Genomic DNA, 14,050 nt, shown 5'->3' with positions numbered 1-14,050 from the left:
CCTGAAAAGCAATCTGCATGGCTTGCTTTTCCAAGCATTGGCTAGTTTAGTGAGCCTGGACTAATAACAGTCACTGTAATGCTACCCATACTGCTGTCCTTTTAACATGGTGACAAAAGTTGATACTTATGCTACATGTGTGTAAAGTTACTTGCACCCTGCTAAATGGACAGCAATAAGGTTGTAAATACAGTGACTGTAATTAACATGCCAAGGGCTATGAATTGTACATGTATTCTAGCTAAATATAGCAGCTTCATTAGGAAATATTTAATTTACATCTCTCTTATCTCCATCTCTGCTGCGTGTTATTTTGGCAGAGGAATTCTATCCCATCAGCAGAGGAAGCACAAGGCTGTGCAGTGATGGACAGTGCACCCTGTGTACCCATTGGCTAAGGAGGCAGCAGGAAGTGGATCAGCCTGCCTCCTGTTACCTCCTCAGCCAATGAGTAGCTGAAAGGCTCTTAAGTCCCTTCCTCCTAACATCTCCTGAGTCCCAGGCCTTCCAGCTAGTTTAGTGTGCTTACTATGCATTTATCCTTCGGCGCTTCTCCTGCCTTATGTGTCAACTGGCTACTGTCTCCTGCACACTTCATGGATGGTGGGTCAGGGGCCCCTACAGGCACTCTGGCCCCCTACATGTGTATTGGCTGTCCCCCCCCTGATGGCGGCCCTGGGTGTGTAATGAAAGGACAATTGTCAAAATGTATAGATCATGTAGAGGAAATCACCAGTTGGGGCAACCTATGTCATGGAGGTAGATTTTGACATCGATGTCTATGTATCACCAGAAATGGTATTCTTTGTTCTACAAAATCTCAAAGACGACCTAGCATGTTTTTGTAAGACTGTACTTTTTTGGACATACTTGGACTCAAACATACATTGCCCTTTCCACAGCTCCTCCTCCTCTGGGGGTATGATCAGGTGAACGTGCATCTTCACCAAAAGTACAAAATGATGTGTCGTCTCCGGATGAGGCTGCTGCGGAGATTCAACTTCCTGCCTCTTGTGGTGGATCTTCAGCGGGCCTGGAGTGATGCCAAAAGGCGCTCACCCAGGCTCCTGAAAAAGGCTGTGGAGCAAATCTCCGGTAAGTAAAAATATACATGACATGTGACCATATAGGTTATAATTTTGTGGGTAGGTGGACATGTGTTTAGGTATGCGACAACACAAATACCAACAACCCCCCCCCCCCTCCCCTCCCTCTCGCTCCTACCTTTCCTACCTCCATCAAGTGTCTCTTCACAACCTTTAATACTACTATGTACAGGATTTTTTTTAATGTTTATTTTTTCTCTTCTGCTTCTAGCAAAAGCGGACGGGCGACACCCTTTTGTACTTTTGGTGAAGAAGGGGAGGAGGAGGACTGCCACATTGAACTATGCCTTCAGACGCAGCGAGCCATTTGAGCTGCTAGAAATTGTGGATCGTAAGTAGAAAAATGTACATTTTAGAAATGTCTAATCTCTAATCACATTTCACAGAGCCCCCTTTACATCGGAGTCTCCAGACTTACTACACTGTAAGAGGGAAGTGTGAAGTCTCTGATGTAAGGAGAGTTCAGGGAACCATTATTTGAGTGGGAAAGCTGGGGACTCTGGTGTAAAAGGGAACTCTGTGGTCACCAAAGCTCCCCCATACATCTGAGCTTACACAGACCCCTTTACACTTCCCTTCCTCAGTCCACCACAGTCAAGGGCACAACAAGTCCCAACGCAGAAGACTACCTGCTTGGACTTGTACTGCTCACTGTAGGGGACTAAGGAACTACTGCCTGCTATGCTAAGACTTGTAGTGCCCTCTGTTAGGGACTAAGGATTCCTCAGTCCTCCACATTCTAGGGCACTATAAGTTCCAGCATAGTGGGCTGTCATACCTCAGTCCCTCACAGCTCAGGGCAAAAACAACAGAGTTAAACATCTAAAGGACAACTCCAAACCAAACTAACAATAATGGACAGAGTCCATATGATCTATAATGTCAAAGACCCGCTACCCCTCACCTTCCACCTCGGGTGCTGTCATTGTGTAGGGCAGAGTGCTCCATCTCCACCATGTTTGGCTTTCATGTCAGATATGCAGGACTTGCTCAGCTCTTCACTCTTCCCTGGCAACTGACTCTGGCGTCATAGGGGGTCTTTCCTCCTCTAGAAAACACCCAGGGGCCCTCTCCTTGTCCCCCAGCCACCCAGGGCCTTCTTCTCCTCCTCCTCCACCAACCATTTTCGGACTCTTTCAAATTCCCTGGGGCTACTCACCCCTTTGCATAGTAGAAACCACAAATCTATGAGCAGCCTGCAAAATATCAAGTCTGGGCCTGGTTACCTGTATGTTACGGGTCCAGGGCGGAACTCTCCTCCCAGAGCAACAACCGATGATAGCAGAGTAAGTTGACCAGGCAGTAACTTCCTACTGGTGCAGGTACACACCTACCGATTCCTCAACATCTTAGGATAACATCATCAGACGGCCAATCCCCAGTCAGAGAAGGAGGAGTAAGTGTCAGTGGACAACAGACACCTGGCAGACGCAGTGAAGGGACTGCAGCACACTGCTGCAACTTTTAGATCCGAGGATTGAAAGCAATCTTTGACTTGGGCAATTTCCCTGACTGTGCCCTTCGAAATGTTGGTGCTCCGCCACTGGCTGCAAGGCCCCTGTAGGTGCGAGCCCTTAGGCGACCGTTTAATTTGCATGGTTCCCTCCTGTTTTAAAACATGCTCAATGCATCTCATTGGTGTAAGTGCACTTCTATGTTCTGAATTGTAGGGGCATTGAGTATGGTGCTAGCATGGTGAGAGGTTACTGCCTATTTGTGTCCATAAATAATATATAATGTATTATTTTTGTTGTTTATTTTTTGGTTTATTTTTGTAGAAACCAGTGATGAGGATCTTGAGCCTCAGAATTCTCAGGCCCAGTGTAAGTAATGTGGATGTGCTGTTGTGTTGTGTATTAGGTCGAACTTGGAGGAATGATTGTTTGTTTTGTTTTCTTTTGTGGTTGATGTAACTTCAGCAAGAGAGGAGCCTCAGGCAGGGCCAAGTCGCCTGGATCCGGGCCAGGAACAAACTGTTGGCCAAGAAGAGGCCAATTGGTCTGACTCGGATGAGGACCTGGGCTCTCCTCAAATGGGAAGTAAGTATTCTACATGTGTTTGTGTGTTCAATGTGTCCTGGGAAATATAAGGGCTGTAATATATATATTTTGACATTGGGGTTATGTAGCAGCTGACATTGAGGATGTTTGTTGTGGAGGACTGGGGAAGAGGGGCCACTGCTTACCCAGTCCACTGTAACTACTACCTTCAATGTTTCCAGACTACTTTCTGTGTGCCTTTATCAAATAGCTTTTGTTCAAGGATTGTATCCGTGTCTTTGTGTTTCTAGGAGATACGACACCATCCCCCCATGAAGGGACACCATCCCCCCATGAAGGGACACCATCCCCCCATGAAGGGTCTCCCCCATCCTCCCCCACTCCAGGCTCCCCTGAACTAGTCTGTAAGTACCTAAAATTAGATTCTCACATGAATTGTGTGTGCTAGGATGATGTGTATCTAGGATAATCTAAGTTGGAGTCAAAGCAAGTGTAGTTTTGCTATATGTGACAGGAAGGTTGGTCATGAAACACTCTTGCTTAACCTTCATGTTTGAAAGGTGGTTTTGGGGAGCATTACAGGACATGTTATATTTTGTAAGTTATCTCAAGCCACCCTATTCTAAATTGGTGTTAGTTTCTCTACATTGGAAATGGTGTGCTTTGTACTTGTAAATTTTTTGGGGACATTGTAATTTAATCATGTCCTGATTTAGTCAACACTGAAAATGTGTGTTTATCAATCTTTCATAAATACTCTTCCTCGGTAATGTACCACATTCCAGTTCACAATTTGTGTTCTTTTTGTGCAGTTTCTCCTGAGCCAGCAAGCCCATCCTGTTCGGGGGCCCAAAAAAAAACGTGATGATGGTAAGTTGTCTTAGTAAGTGGAGAAATGCTAACTGTGTATGTCCCCGATCAGGCTTCAAGTTGTTCTAAAGGCAGCAGGTTCTTTATGTGAATGCATTCTATGCATTAGTATTCCAAGTGATAGGTGTGCATATTCCCCCTAAGACTTACTGGGACCATTTTCTTACTGTCTAAAATTTTGCACAAATACTTGTCTGGAACAGACTCCCCCTCCTCCTTAACTGAGGTTACAGCATGCCAATATTGCCTCCTGATGCTGTCACTCCTAATCATTGAGACCATCGGAAGGGAGGGGGGCAAGGCTGGCTCACAGCCTAGTGCCTGAACAGGCACAGGGTGCTTGGCTTCATCTCATGTGCCTCCATAGCAAGCTGCCTGCTGTGGGGTCAACCAACAGGAGGGAGGTGCCTAGAGGTGTGTACAGGGGCCATGTAAAAAGGAGGATTGTTATTTCTCTCGTCCCCAAAAACCTAGAGAGTTTAAGTCTAACCTGATTAGTTTTCCGCAGCCCTCCAAAAATGATATGTTTTCAACACTTAGAACAGGGAGGGCTGAGGCACCAAAAACATCAGAAAAACACAATCAGCACAAAAGCAGGGAGTACGTATCCTTAACGCTACAAGCTTCACCCTGAAGAATGACGCTTGCACTGTACAAATCTGCATCACCACCATATCAATGTCTAAATAAAACTTTCAGGGAAATGTGGAGGGGTAATGAGTGGGTGTTAGAGCGTTTTCATGACTGCGTAACCTACAGTTAGCGTGAGTCCATTTGTTGATAAACTTTTTCTTCTCTCTTAACACAGCTGGGATGGCGGAAAGGAGATCAGGGGAGCAGACACATCTGCTCCGTCCAGAACTGGCCCTCAAAATTCCTAAGGGTGAGTCTCTACTATGTGTCAGGTTCAATCTATAGACAGTAAGAGGGAGAGAGAACGCTCCACAGATTCCAATGGTGATAGAGATAAATGTGTGCACATGTATCGTGTTGACCAATTGAACCCAAAACACCTTACATTCTTCAAAATGATTGCTTGTGTTTACATGCAGAAAAGCATTTTACTTAGCTTTGGTGGAACTGCTACTAACATTCCAAGCCATCTTATGTAACCTTTTGAACAATTTGCTGTGAAAGTTTGAGTTTAAGGTTTACACCAGCAATTTAGCATATTTGCTTCAGAGTGTTGATAAAAGCCAACCAATAGACTCCTAAGCATATTTGTTGAGGCACATTAATTACAATCCTTGTTTGGATCATTTTGCATAAAACTAATTGTCATGTTTTTTTCTACCCAGGGCACACCCACCTCACCTACGAGGTCCTCCTGGATTATATGAGGTGGTGCGGAGACCGAATTCTATATTTGGAACACCTTTGTGGCGTGGATCCAGACCCTAAGGAGCCATTCGTTAGGAATGTGACACCTTTAAAAAAATCCTAGTATTTTTTTTTTTATTTGTTTGTTTACTTATGTTGCACGTTGCAACACAAAGAAATGTCACATTTGTAATTGTTGCCCATTATAAACAAAAATCTAACAAAAAAATCAAAAAAAGTTTAAAAAAAATCCCTTTTTTTTGGGACAAAAAAAATCAAAAAAAGTTTTAAAAAAATCCCTTTTTTTTGGGACCAAAAAAATCAAGAAAAATTTTAAAAAAATCCCTTTTTTTGGGACCAAAAAAATCAAAAAAAGTTTAAAAAAAACCCCTTTTTTTGGGAACAAAAAAATCAAAAAAGTTTAAAAAAAAAACCTTTTTTGGGAACAAAAAAAACAAATAATGTTTACAAAAAACCCTTTTTTTGGGAACAAAAAAATCAAAAAAAGTTTAAAAAAAAAAACTTTTTTTTGGGAACAAAAAAAACAAATAATGTTTACAAAAAACCCTTTTTTTTGGGAACAAAAAAAACAAAAAAAGTTTACAAAAAACCTTTTTTTGGGAACAAAAAAACAAATAATGTTTACAAAAAACCCTTTTTTTGGGAACAAAAAAAACAAATAATGTTTACAAAAAAACCTTTTTTTGGGAACAAAAAACAAATAATGTTTACAAAAAACCCTTTTTTTGGGAACAAAAAAACCAAATAATGTTTACAAAAAAACTTTTTTTTGGGAACAAAAAAAACAAATAATGTTTACAAAAAACCCTTTTTTTGGAACAAAAAAACAAATAATGTTTACAAAAAACCCTTTTTTTTGTGAAAAACTTAAAAAAAATTGAAAAACAAATAAAAATTATAATAAAAATAAAATAAAAGTATGTTGCTTGTTGCAACACAAATGTTACATTGGAAATTTAGTTCATTCTATTATATATTTTAATATATTTTTTGTACGCTACAGTTGGTAGACACCTACATGTGTTATTAAAAAGAGTTTCTTTTATTACCAAAGTTTTCTTTTTGGTGTACACATCGAATGTCTTTTGTGTTGTATTTGTTTAGTCGAGTGGTGTGGTCTGTAATTGTTAGTATGTTGGCTTTGGTTTATGTTAGCCTTGAGACTTGTTTTGAAGCTACATTTGAAGGGAGACCTTTTCTTGGGTCATTATGTGAACATTGAGTTTTCCAAATTTACATGAAATCATATGTTTGGAGATAGAGAAGCACGTGTGTATAAATGCCTACATTAACCAGGGCCATTACTTGGCCACCAACACTCCTAAAAAACCAAAGATCAAACACAAACTAATCATTTTGCATAAAATTTAATTTCATCACCAAAAAAAACACTATAATAAATCATATTGTGCCACCCTCAAATTAAACAAAAAAATGGCCCCACAAATTGGCCAATGTAACAATCATTAACAAAACTAACCCAAATAAATAAAAAAATATCAAATTAAGTTGGTGGTGGTGGTGGTGGTGGTGACTGAAGCAGTGTGGTGAACACTGGAAAGGTTCCTGCCATCAAATGGTGGGCCAATAGTCCCATCTGCTCTGGGGTTAGCCTTAGAGTTCTGGTAAAGTGGCCCATTAGGATCAGATCTTGTGTATGAGGCTGCTGCTGATGCAGGGTGTTGAACCCTGGAAATGTCCCAGACTGAAGATCTTGTGCCAATAGTCCCATCTGCTCTGTGTTCAGCCTAAGAATTTGGGGAACGTGTGCCATTACCATGAAATGTGATAGTTGCTGCCCTGAGGCTATTTGATGCTGCTGGTGGTGCAAGGGTTGTGAAGATGTGTGGGGAGTGGTGGTTGATTGGTTGTTGTGGTCCACGGTGCGGGGGGAAACGACATGTCGCATTGGTGACAAAAAAGGAGGATGGCCTGGGGAGGAGTGAAGTGATAAAGGTGTGGAGTGAATGTAGTCAGGTGGAAGGGGTATTGTGGAACCAGTGCGCATTGAGGTTGTGCAGGAGGATTGCTCATTGAGGGGTGTGGGAGTCCGAACGGAGTGTGAAGTGCTAGGAGTGGCTACAGGAGTAATTGTCCCATCCCCAGCTGCCTGACAAGTGGCCAACACTGGCATTACCCTCCCACTACCACAACCTGCAGTGGCAGGTGAGTGAGATGTTTGGGAGGGCTCTGCCAATGGGGCATCTTCAGATCCAAACAGGCATTGGCGTGTGGCCAGCACCTGAGTGTCAACACTTTGCCGATCCCGTTGATGCTGGTCTGCTAAACTTACCAAGCTGTTACGCATATCCTGTTGAACCTGTACCATTGTTGCTACAGATTCCTGTATGAGCCCGAGCAGATGTACTACCTCAGTAGATTGCAGAGTACGCCTCCTTAACTCATGTTGGATCCGATACTCATCAAGCAGCCTCTCGGCTACAGTTCATTGTAATGTTATCCAAGCTACCAACACTTCTGATAATGGGTACATATTATATTGGTAGGACTAATATGACAAAGGCAAAAAAGTTTCAACATGAAGGTGTTCCCAATTAACCCTGGTGTGGTAGGTTGTTTATGCTTTTGGTAAATCTGTTACTACACCAATGACTTTCTACATCTACGTATGTTGTCTAAAATCTTGCCATCAATCGGCTACAGGACAACCCAACCAAACGATACACATGAATTTGGACCTGGAAAATCAAAGACTGGCCGGACTTTAAAGGTCCTGGATGTTTTTGGAACATTAGTGGCACACCAAATTATAACATAATTCCCTGATGTTCAAGATAGAACTCTTGTTGTGCTGGTGCATCGTCAGAATGTCATGGCACTAATTTAACACACACAATGTAAGCCACATCTAGCCCAAAATCATTACTACCATTGAAATGTTACATGTGCACCTTGTTCCCTTATATCACATACCACAGCACTGGATGCAGAATCGTCGCCAGCTCCTAATCCAACTCCAGCTGCTACGTCAAGAGGGGCCTGATGTTCTTTGAAAAAAAAAAACAAAAAAAAAAAACATGTTTAGTACATAACCTTAGGCAGTAATGATTATGGCCAGATTGCCCTCCTAGCTTCAGGAATGAAGCATTGAGGCCAAACATTCAAAAGTGCTTTCCTGGGCTCATAGGACACTTGCTAAACCCTCCCAAAGGTTAAGAAGGCTTGGTCTGCCTACTAATGACGGCACCCATTAATGCTGTCAACTGTGTTTTGCAGGGTAAACATCTAAAAGGCAACACTCTTTCATAAGAAAAAACATGTGTGTTAATGGGGTTAATAAGATTCCAAAAAACATTATTTGGCTAGACATACCAACACCTTCCTCCAGGCCTTGCTGCACTGGGTGTGTTACCTGCTGCGGATCTTCTGTAAAGGACATAGCAATATGAGCTATCTTGGAAAAAAATGGTTCTGGACATGCTACAGAGCTGAAACTTCACAGGTACGCTTTTTAGACACCCCCCCCCCCCAGACAATAAATACAAAGACATTTTTTTTAAGTTTTTTTTTTAATTTTTCCAATAATTGTCTCTCTATCAAAAATGACCATTTTTAAGAACTTTTTTGTGTGATTTAGTGTCTAGGGAGTCTAAAAAGTGTACCTGTGAAGTTTCAGCTCTGTAGCATGTCCAGAACCAGAAACAAAGATCATTTTTCAGTAGAGCAGGGATGGTGGGAACCCCTTTTACACCTATATGATCTTTGTTTCTGGTTCTGGACATGCTACAGAGCTGAAACTTCACAGGTACGCTTTTTAGACCCCCCCAGACACTAATCCAAAAAAAGTCATGCCTGCCACTGTATATATCAGTGGTGGGTGGGCAGTGGCACTGCAGTGGGCACAGTACACTCTGTGGACCTGACAGTCACTGGCACCCAGGCAACTGCAATAATAAAAAATATTTTTTTTTTTCAATTTGCAACAAGATGCTGTGCCACCATATATATATCAGTGGTGGGCAGTGCACTGCAGTGGGTACAGTGCACTCTGTGGACCTGACACAGCACTGCAATTATGACAGAGGAAAAAAAAATATTTTTTAAAATGCAAGGTACTGTGCCTGTGCCACCCGAAATGAGTGTGGTGTGCACACAGTACAGTCTGTGGTGGGTCTGTGGCCTCTCACACACAGCGGGCAGGCAACTGCAGTGTACAATAGATATATATATATATATATATATATATATATAAAGAAAAAACTCAATTACCAGCCCTTAAAAGGGCTTTTGGGGACACTAGATATATATATATATAAAAAAAATACACAAATACCAGCCCTTAGAAGGGCTTTTTGGGGTGCTGTCAGGATGCTGTCCTTACAGCAGTAGTGGACCAAGAACACTGACTAGCAAGACCAGGAACACTGACTAACAACTGTCCCTAGCTTAACAGCAGCAGCAGCAGCAGCAGCTCTCCCTGCTCTCACTAACACACACTGCTTCAGAATGATCTAAGATGGATGCTGCCCTTGCTTATTTATAGGAGGTGGGAGGGTGTGGGAGGGAGGTATGCTGATAGGCTGGAAATGTGCCTGCTGACTGTGAAGTTCAGGGTCAAAGTTTGCCTCAATGATGTATTATAGGGGGCGGACCGAACATCGCATATGTTCGCCTGCAGCGGCGAACGCGAACATGCTAAGTTCGCCGGGAACTGTCCGCCGGCGAACAGTTTGGTACACCTCTATTTATATTCTTACAGTAGTAATCTTACTTAGACTTAAGACTAGAGTGAATACTAATTACTTCATTTTAAGGTATGTTGTAGGAGTGTTTATATAAGAATTGCTTTAGACTAGGCTAAGTGTTCAGAGGTATCATAAATTCTTCCAAACCTAGACTAGATGTCTGACAGTCTGTGGCATGGTCAAATAAGTAATGGCTTTTCACTAGCCGACAGGTCAGAGGTCATTAGATAAGAAGAGTGGTAATAGTTTCTAATTATTATTTAACTACGAAATCTAATGAACGGTACAATACTGCCCTCTATAGACGAAATACCAAATGCAGTTTTGGGATATTTCAGATATTCCCATATATAAATATTATATTGTATTAAAAATAATTATTATTAAAATGGTTTACCAGATCCAATAATTGCCAGAGAATGATGGAGATACAGATGGACATTTATGTATGTACTGGGAGTCTGGACAAAGTTTTATATGTGTTTTATGATCACTCTTAAATATAGAGAAATCATCCTTTAATTGTATTATACCAATTATTGGGTTAATTATCAAAAGAGGTGTGTCTCTGACCTCACCAGTTTAGGTATAGAATATCCCGACCAATTGGGATAATGTTTCATCCCTCTGGGTTTTACTTATGGTAATTTTTATAGCTCTTTGTTCTTACCATATAAAAGACCAACCCAGATGGGAGATAGGACACATTAGATTACACATTACATGGCCCAACATACAATACACTTACATCACACACACACTACTACATTCCTCGATAGACTCATCCAGACATACTCCATCTTGGTCCATCATTCATCTGAAACTTGAAGGGAAGCCACCATCTTAAGAAAGGCATCCATCTTAGGACTCTGGTAACGACCATTTGAAGCTAGCGGCCATCTTAAGTGTGGTAAATATGCCTTGCTATGTTATTTGATTTTATTCAACAATTGTTTATTTCCTTCCTTATATGTTTTATATTGCATATTTAAGGGTAATGAGATTACAATCCCAGCCGTATAAACCATAGTAGATTTTTCTCTAAATAGCTGATTTTTTTTTATACATTTTTATTAATATCAGATTTAGTGCATTATTTGCAATTTTAAGTCTTCCGTTTTGCATAGCTTATTCTCACTCATCTGCAGTGAAGTGACTTTCGGCTATGCATTGCGCAGACCATTGTAGTCTGTTTATATAAAATACCTATGGTTTGTGCTTTACCTGGGAAGAAATGGTAATCTTGCTTTCATTTTTGTTTCACTTTCATTTTGTTTCACTTTCACTTTCATTATTGAGCTAAACATCACATTGCATTGATTGTTTGAAGTTAGTAGTTTATTTAGAGTTATTTGTTTTGTGTCATTTCTTGTTTGATCATATATCGTGATTACATGTCTGGTGAATAAATATTTTTATATATATTCCATGCTGTAGACTGTACTCACTAAGATTGGTATATGCTTTTAAAAAGAAATGAATCAATTAAAAAGAATTCACGACAAATTGATTTATGGCATAAGTGGAGATTCTCCTTCCGCACAGATCTTTGCTTATTAACCATAAATAAAGAAACTGCTATATTCAGAGCAGTATAAATATTCTGACATAATGAAGTACGAGCGCGAGATATATATTATTAAATATTCTTACAGGGCGTCCAGAACTTCTGCGTCCGACTGACTGCATGAATCTCCACAATGTTGATGGGGTGATGACTCTCTACCCAAGACCATTTTCCCCTGGACAGAGGCTTCCTCTAGAACTGCTCCCCAGCTAGAGAGACTGGCGTCTGTAGTCATCACCTTCCAGGTCACTGGAAGAAAGGATTTTCCCCGGACAGGATGATATCCACCTCTTTCTGGGCCGATAGACTCCTTGTGCCTCTTTGATGGTTGACATAAGCCACGGCCGTGGCATTGTTGGATTGCACCCTGACAGGGTGATCCCAAAGTCTGGGCGTCCAGAACTTCTGCGTCCGACTGACTGCACGAATCTCCACAATGTTGATGGGGAGATGACTCTCTACCCAAGACCATTTCCCCTGGACAGAGGCTTCCTCTAGAACTGCTCCCCAGCTAGAGAGACTGGCGTCTGTAGTCACCACCTTCCAGGTCACTGGAAGAAAGGATTTCCCCTTCTCCAGATTTCTGGTCAACAGCCACCGATTCAGACACTGTCATACTCTTGGTAGTAGAGATATGAGCCGGTCCAATGACTGAATTTTCCCGTTCCATGCAGACAGATTGTTGTTCTGCAAGGGTCTGGCATGGAATTGAGCATAGGGAATTGCCTCGAATTTGGACACCATCTTCCCCAGTAACGTCATGCAAAGACATATAGACAGATACCTCAGTCTTACTAAAGACCGAACCTGATCCTTTAGGTCTGAGACCCTTCTTGCTGGCAAGAATATCTTTGACTGTACCGTGTCGACAAAAAGCCCCAGGTATTCCAGACGCTGGACTGGCTGTAATGCTGATTTTGCTAAGTTTAGTATCCAACCCAGACGTTTCAAAAAATGTACAGTCTGAAGGATATTTTGGCTTAGAACTGACGCTGATCGATCTATTAGTAATAGATTGTCCAGATATCCTATAATTGATATCCCTCGGGACCTTAGAACAGCTAATACCGGAGCTAGGATCTTTGTGAACTAACAAGACAAAAAGATTTCCAAGCTCTCCTTACCGACCAATCTGAACCCCTGTTTTTAACGCGTACTGTTGGACAGGTCAATTCGTTTGGTCGCAGATTGGTCGGTAAGGAGAGCTTGGAAATCTTTTTGTCTTGTTATATGCATCGCCCTTCCAATGCTCCTTGCTGCAGAGACCATTTACAGGTGTGGACAGTAGCCAGTTGTTTTTGTTATAGACTATATTGACCAGGCAATGCACTGACATCTTTGCTGCCATTGTGCAATAGGCTGGATGTTCAGTGTGCCCCTGTGCCTTTAAGAAGGGGTGGGCTCCCTTCAGGTATATCTGTCCTACACCTGTCCATTAAATGTATGTGCTTCCATTGTTGTAGACTCTCAGAATTTAGAGTTAGGACCACTGATAATGGGGTGCCTTGACGGGGCTCTGTGGCTTATGCATGTATTTGCAAATGTGTGCAACTAAACCCCTGTTTTTAACGCGTACTGTTGGACAGGTCAATTCGGTTGGTCGCAGATTGGTCGGTAAGGAGAGCTTGGAAATGTTTTTGTCTTGTTGTATGCATCACCCTTCCAATGCTCCTTGCTGCAGAGACCAGTTACAAGTGTGGACAGTAACCAGTTGTTTTTGTTATAGACTATATTGACCAGGCAACGCACTGACATCTTTGCTGCCATTGTGCAATAGGCTGGATGTTTAGTGTGCCCCTGTGCCTTTAAGAAGGGGTGGGCTCCCTTCAGGTATATCTGTCCTACACCTGTCCATTAAATGCATGTGCTTCCATTGTTGTAGACTCTCAGAATTTAGAGTTAGGACCACAGATAATGGGGTGCCTTGACGGAGCTCTGTGGCTTATGCATGTATTTGCAAATGTGTGCAACTAAACCCCTGTTTTTAACGCGTACTGTTGGACAGGTCAATTCGGTTGGTCGCAGATTGGTCGGTAAGGAGAGCTTGGAAATCTTTTTGTCTTGTTATATGCATCGCCCTTCCAATGCTCCTTGCTGCAGAGACCAGTTACAGGTGTGGACAGTAACCAGTTGTTTTTGATCTTTGTGAACTCTCTTGGTGCTGTGGCCAACCCGAAGGGCAGGGCCACAAACTGAAAGTGATGGTTTCCAATCACAAAACGCAGAAACCTTTGATGGGTCTGAAATATAGGCACATGAAGATATACATCCTTGATGTCTATGGATGCTAGGAATTCCTCTCCCTGCAGGGATGTTATGACTGAACAAATTGATTCCATGCGGAAAGAATGAACGTTCAGAAACTGATTCAGTGCCCTGAGATCCAAAATAGGTCTCACATCCCCATTTGGTTTGGGGATTACGAATAGGTTTGAGTAAAATCCCTAAAACCTTTTGTCT

This window comes from Pelophylax lessonae, assembly GCF_965119305.1.
Source record: "Pelophylax lessonae genome assembly, chromosome: 4".
Lineage (NCBI taxonomy): Eukaryota > Metazoa > Chordata > Amphibia > Anura > Ranidae > Pelophylax > Pelophylax lessonae.
This window is presented reverse-complemented; position numbering follows the sequence as displayed.